At 46.0% G+C, this 7,062-nt stretch overlaps 1 non-coding gene across 1 annotated transcript; it reads right to left on the bottom strand.

Annotated features, from left to right (window-relative positions):
- Positions 1 to 6,558: 6,558 nt before the first annotated feature.
- LOC114808302 lies at positions 6,559 to 6,697 on the bottom strand. The gene has a single exon (XR_003756148.1). It is a non-coding gene; the product is annotated as a small nucleolar RNA SNORA7 (small nucleolar RNA).
- Positions 6,698 to 7,062: the final 365 nt, after the last annotated feature.

Below are 7,062 nucleotides of genomic sequence, written 5' to 3'. Positions count from 1 at the left end.
TCGGCAGCGAGACGGACAAAATAGAGTTACAGTAAGCAGGTTGGTTGGTGTTAGAGGAGTCAAGTGAGTTGCGGTAAGAAATCAGGGAGGGAAGATAAGAAGGGGCAAAGTGAGTAGGAAGGGTTGCAGTAGGAAATCAGGGAGGGAAGATAAGAAGGGGCAAAATGACTGTTGAGAGTCAATGGTTAAGGAGTTTTTGTTTGATGTGGGGTGGGTGGAAAACCACTGGAGGTCTTTGAGGAGTGGGGTTAGAGTTAGGGTAACCCTAACCCCAGCACTGACTGAACCTTTTTCAGAAAAATGATCTGGGCAGCAAAGCATGGACTGGAGTGAGGAGAGACAGGAGACGGTGTCAGTCAGGAGGCTGATGCAGTAACAATAATAATAATAATGTTGGTATTTGTTAAGCGCCTACTATGTGCCGAGCACTGTTCTAAGCGCTGGGGTAGATACAGGGTAATCAGGTTGTCCCACATGAGGCTCCCAGTCTTAATCCCCATTTTACAGATGAGGTAACTGAGGCACAGAGAAGTGAAGTGACTTGCCCACAGTCACACAGCTGACAAATGGCAGGGCCGGAATTCAAACCCATGACCTCTGACTCCCAAGCCCCGGCTCTTTCCACCGAGCCACGCTGCAGTAATCAAGGGGCGATAGGATGAATGCTTGGATTAACATGGAGGAACCGGAAAATATTTGGTCTCCTTGACATCTATCCTCATGGTTAAGAGGTGCTCATCTAAATCCATCTATCCTCATGGTTAAGAGGTGCTCATCTAAATCCCTCTGTTTTACTTCCACATCCCTAGCTTTTCCTCTAGTCACCATGAACCCCATTGTCTAGGAATTTATCCAAGTCCCTCTAACATTCTTAGAGCAGGAGAAATGATCTGACAGTGACACTAACCATCAGAACTATCTGACTCACTGAAAGTTGAGAAATTGCCAATTCAGTTTGTGCTACTAGTTGAAAGGCGTAAGATAAATTTGCTGTTTTTAGTGGTTTTCCTAGGTAATCTACATGCACCCCACAATACAACCGGGTTATGGTCTGTGAAAACGCGGTTGGCTAGTGAAAGGCTGCATCAGGTAGTATGTTTCCCCATAGAATTACATGTTTTAAATTAGGTTCCATTCCATTTCAGAACCGCTGGAAAAATCATATGAAATTCCTTTTCAGGCTCTATGCTATAATGTTAAACATCATTAAACTATTGTTTCATCTTTGTTAAAAGTAATTCAAAGCACAACATCACTACATTAACTAAATGATGAGTTATAATGTGATTATGAGTCTTTGCAGAAGGCTGCAGAATTAGGAGCTTGTTCTGCCGATTAAGATAGTGGTTTTTTATAGTTAATGAATAATAAGTTAGGTTGAATAGCAGCCTCCTTTTCTTCATAAAGAATTCTTGTAGGCTAATTCCTTCTGAACAATAAACTATTGTTCTGAACAATGCTACTGATTGATAGCATACCTCTGCTGCCCAGATTATTTTTTCTACAAACCCATTCAGTCCATGATTCCTCAAGAACGTCCAGTGGCTGCCCATCCTCCTCCACATCGAAAAGAAACTCCTTATCATGGGCTTTAAACCACTCGATCATCTTGCCCCCTTCTACCTTACTTCTCCAACTGCCTACTACAACTCAGCCCACACACTTCGCTTCTCTAATGCCGACCTACTCACTGTACCTCGAGCTCGACTCTCTCACCACTGACCCCTCGCCCTGGCCTCCTCGCAACTCCCCCCACTTCATATCCAACAGACAACCGCTCTCCCCACCTTCAAAGCCTTACAAAAAGCACTTCTCCTCCAACAGGCCTTCCCCGACTAAGCCCTCATTTCCTCTTCTCCCACCCCCTTCTGCATTTGCCTTTGCACTTGAATTTGCACCCTTTATTCACCCCACGCTCAGCCCCACAGAACTTATGTACATGTCCATAATTTATTTATTTATACTAATGTCCATCTCCCCCTCTAAACTGTAAGCTCCCTGTTGGTAGGGAAAATGTCTACCAACTCTTGTTACATCATCATCAAAATAATGAGCTCACCTCCTCCAAGAGGGGTTCCCAGACTGAGCTCCCCCTTTTCCCTCTGCTCCTTCTGCTCCCCCTCTACCCCCCCTTCACCTCCCTTCAGCTAAGCCCTCTTTTCCCCCCTTTCCCTCTGCTCCTCCCCCTCTCCCTCCTCCTCCCCTCAGCACTGTACTCGTCCGCTCAACTGTATATATTTTCATTACCCTATTTATTTTGTTAATGAGATGTACATCACCTTGATTCTATGATTTTGTTAATGAGATGTACATCACCTTGATTCTATTTATTTGCTCTTGTTTTAATGAGATGTTCATCCCCTTGATTCTATTTATTGCTATCGTTCTTGTCTGTCCGTCTCCCCCGATTAGACTGTAAGCCTGTCAAAGGGCAGGGACTGTCTCTATCTGTTACCGATTTGTACATTCCAAGTGCTTAGTACAGTGCTCTCCACATAGTAAGCGCTCAATAAATACTATTGAATAAACGAATAATAATAATGGTACTTGTTAAGTGTTCTTACTGTGTGCCAAGCACTGTTCTAAGTGCTAGGGTAGATACAAGTTAATCAGGTTGGATGGAGTCCCTATCCCACATGGGGCTCACACTCTTATCGCCATTTTACAGACGAGGTAACAGGCATAGAGAAGTGAGGTGACTTGCCCAAGATCACACAACAGACATGTGGCAGAGTCAGAACTAGAACTCAGGTCCTTCTGACTCCCAGGCCCATGTTCTACCCACTAAGCCATGCTGCTCTTCTAAGTGCTTAGTATAGTAGTGCTCTGCACACAGTAAGTGCTCAATATCAGCTGTGTGACTGTGGGCAAGTCACTTCTCTCTACCTCAGTTACCTCATCTGTAAAATGGGGATTAACTGTGAGCCTCACGTGGGACAACCTGATTACCCTGTATCTACTCCAGCGCTTAGAATAGTGCTCTGCACATAGTAAGGGCTTAACAAATACCAACATTATTATTATTGTTAAATACCATTGATTGACTGAATATCTTTGAACTTTTTGTAAAGCACACTGCTCGGGATATGCTTCCAGACTAGATGAGTGATACCCCTACTCTCCTCCTTCTCCCTGCTTCCTCTCCACTCTCCCTTGTTCTCTGCCGCCCTCCACTCATTCAATCTGTAGTATTTACCGAGCACCCCCAGAGGTCCTGGGAGGGTGCAGTAGATGCAGAAGACAAGAGTCCTGCCCACATTGAACTTTACAATCTAATGGGGAAGAGAGATGCGTAATAATTAACAGAAAGGAGGAAAAAGTGCTCAAGTCACAGGGTATAGAAAGCGATACACACAAAAGTGCAACAGGTGGTTATGAATGCAAAACTGCTTAGGTGATAGTTGGAAGGATTATAACCTGGGGAAAACAAAAATTAATCGGGGAAAACTTCCTGGAAGAGTTCATTCACTCATTCGATCATATTTATTGAGCGGCTATTGTGTGCAAAGCACTGTACTGAGTGCTTGGAAAGTACAATAGAGCAACGAATAGAGATAATCCCGCCCCGACAACAGGCTCACAGTCTAGAAGTGGAGAGACAGACAACAAAACAAAACAGGTAAATAGGCATCAATAGCATCAATTATGAGAAGGTGCATGGCCTCGTGGATAGAGCATGAGCTGGGGTCAGAAGGATCTGGCTTCTAATCCAGGCTCCGCCACTTGTCTGCTGTGTGACCTTGGGCATGTCGCTTCACTTCTTAGGACCTCAGTTACTTCATCTGTGAAATGGGGATTAAGACTGTGATCCCCATGTAGGACAGGGACTGTATCCCACATGACTAGAAGCAGCATAGCTCAGTGGAAAGAGCACGGGTTTAGGAGTCAGAGGTCATGGGTTCTAATCCCGGCTCCGCCTTCTCTCAGCTGTGTGGCTTTGGGCAAGTCACTTGACTTCTCGGTGCCTCAGTGTCCTCATCTGTAAAATGGGGATTAAGACTGGGAGCCTCACGTGGGACAAGCTGATTACCCTGTACCTACCCCAGTGCTTAGAACAGTGCTCGGCACATAGTAAGCGCTTAACAAATACCAATGTTATTAGTATTATTATATCTACCCCCGCACTTAATGCCTGGCACACAGTCAGTGCCTAACAATTACCATTTTTAAAAAAGTTGGAATTTCAGAAGGGCTTTGAAAATGGAGTTGACATACTTGGCTTCCTTTGTATGAACTGTACTATTTAGTACAATATTTTGGTTCCTTATTGCACCTTTAATTCTAACCTTCACAGCCACCCCTTCCTCCCCTACCCTGCTAAAATTACTGGGATTAATTTAAAACAAGAAAATGCTTGTTGAAAAATGCAAGGAGGGGAAGGAGGGGAAAAGAGAAGTTAGGGTTGCAGCAGAGAGTAAGAAAAGAGCAGAGCAGAGTGAGAGAGGAAGGGATCCGTCTTATGATCCTCTCAAAGCTTCTACTCCAAAAGAGCCACTCCTTTCTTGATCTCAGTGTGGCACAGTTATTCCTCAGTAAACTCCTTGTGGGCAAGGAAGATGTGTGTTTGCTGTTGCGCTGTACTCTCCCAAGCGCTTAGTACTGTGCTCTGCACACAGTAAGCACTCAATAAATACAACTGAATGAATGAATTCACCTGGGATACTGCATTTCCTGGGGCTGCATTTTACAACACGTTTAAAACATGTCCTCTTTCCCTTTGCTTTGACTCCTCTCAATAAGGCAGCTGTTCTGTTCACCTGTCCCACCCTGGGAAGCTGAGTTGAGGTGAATATAGTTTCAGTGCTGGGAGAAAGGCTTTGTTTCAGAACTTCGTTGTTCTTGATTCTGTTGTGGCACTCGCTGTTGAATCTGGCTTGTAAGGCATGGTTAGGAAACTGCTCTAGACGCTGGCTATTGTGCTTATAATAATGTTGGTATTTGTTAAGCGCTATGTGCAGAGCATTGTTCTAAGCGCTGGGGTAGACATAGGGGAATCAGGTTGTCCCACGTGGGGCTCACAGTCTTAATCCCCATTTTACAGATGAGGTAACCGAGGCCCAGAGAAGTTAAGTGACTTGCCTACAGTCACACAGCTGACAAGTGAAAGAGCTGGGATTCGAACTCATGACCTCTGACTCCAAAGTCCGTGCTCTTTCCACTGAGCCACGCTGCTTCTCATAATAATGTTGGTATTTGTTAAGCGCTTACTCTGTGCCGAGCACCGTTCTAAGCGCTGGGGTCGATACAAGGTAATCAGGTTGTCCCACGTGAGGCTCACAGTCTTCATCCCCATTTTCCAGATGAGGTAACTGAGGCACAGAGAAGTGACTTGCCCAAAGCCACACAGCTGACAGGTAGAGGAGCCGGGATTAGAACCCATGACCTCTAACTCCTAAGCCCGTGCTCTTTCCACTGAGCCACGCTGCTTCTCATAATAATGTTGGTATTTGTTAAGCGCTTACTCTGTGCCGAGCACCGTTCTAAGCGCTGGGGTCGATACAAGGTAATCAGGTTGTCCCACGTGAGGCTCACAGTCTTCATCCCCATTTTCCAGATGAGGTAACTGAGGCACAGAGAAGTGACTTGCCCAAAGCCACACAGCTGACAGGTGGAGGAGCCGGGATTAGAACCCATGACCTCTAACTCCTAAGCCCGTGCTCTTTCCACTGAGCCAGGCTGCTTATGAGGTCCGGGTCTCCCAATCATACAGGAGGCTGAACACCCCGACGGCTTTGCAGACCTTCACTTAGGCCAAAGGATTTGCTCATCTTCTGTCTCTTGTCTGTATCTGCTCTCCTCTCCTGCTGCAATGCTCATGACTCTCCCATCCCTGACTCATTGCTCACGCCTCTCCTTCTGGATGAAACTCCTCCTCTAGTCTCTAAACTCCTTGGGAGCAGGGATTGTGTCTACCAACGCTGTCGTATTCCACTCACCCAAGTGCTTAGTCGTGGCTTAGTGGAAAGCGCATGGGCTCTGGAGTCAGGGGACATGGGTTCTAATACCGGCTCCGCCACTTGCCTACTGTGTGACCTTGGGAAAGTCACTTCTCTTCTCTGTGCCTCAGTTACCTCATCTGTAAAATGGGGATTAAGAGTGTGAGCCCCACATGGGACAACCTGATTAACCTGTATCTACCCCAGCTCTCAGAACAGTGCTTGGCACAGAGTAAGCGCTTAACAATTACCATAAGTATTATGACGTAGTACAGTGCTTTTCTCTCAGTAAGTGCTCAGTAAATATCGTTGATGGATTGATTGATCACTCCCTTCAAATCCACCTAACTATATCCCTTTCCACCTTCAAAACCCTCCTACTCGGAGACATCTCCTCTGTCCCCTTATTACTTATTTCCCCTCTAACCAATGGGAGGCATCATGGACACATCTGTCCCAGACTGCCCCACCTCCATCTGCAATCATTCTGGTAGTGTAGCCATAGAGTTTTCTTGGTAAAAATACGGAAGTGGTTTGCGGTTGCCTCCTTCCACGCAGTAAATTTGAGTCTCCGCCCTCGACTCTCTCCCGTGCCGCTGCTTTCCAGCACAGGTGAGTTTTGACTTATAGGAGATTGCCTTCCACTCGCTAGCCACTGCCCAAGCTAGGAATGGAATGGGAAAGGCCTCTGCTTGACTCTCCCTCCCGTAGTCGAGACTGGTAGAATACTGGAAACTCTCCAGATGCGACCCTGAGAGGGGTAATGGGTGCTTAAATACCATGAAAAAATTACCCTAGTTTCAGAAAATGGGCACTATATTCAGTCTCCCTCAGCCAGGTCAGACCCAATCTCTGTCTCACGTGTGACTCGTGATGTAAGTAGGAGGGAGAACAGCCACTGAATCCCCATTTTACAGATGAGGAAACTGAGGCACAGAAAAGTCAAGTGACTTTCCCAAGGTCACACGGCAGACTAAGTGGTGGAGACGGCATTAGAACCCAGATCAGGCCCATGTTTTTTCCACTAAGCTATGTCACGTCACATATTGCTTCTCAAGCTGCTGTCAGGTTCCATGTTGCATGACAGAGTGCAGTAAGTTCTACAGGCCCAGAATTACTACACAGC

Source organism: Ornithorhynchus anatinus, chromosome X5, assembly GCF_004115215.2.
Source record: "Ornithorhynchus anatinus isolate Pmale09 chromosome X5, mOrnAna1.pri.v4, whole genome shotgun sequence".
NCBI lineage: Eukaryota > Metazoa > Chordata > Mammalia > Monotremata > Ornithorhynchidae > Ornithorhynchus > Ornithorhynchus anatinus.
The sequence above is the reverse complement of the archived record's forward strand: the minus strand, read 5'-3'. Positions and strand labels throughout refer to the sequence as shown.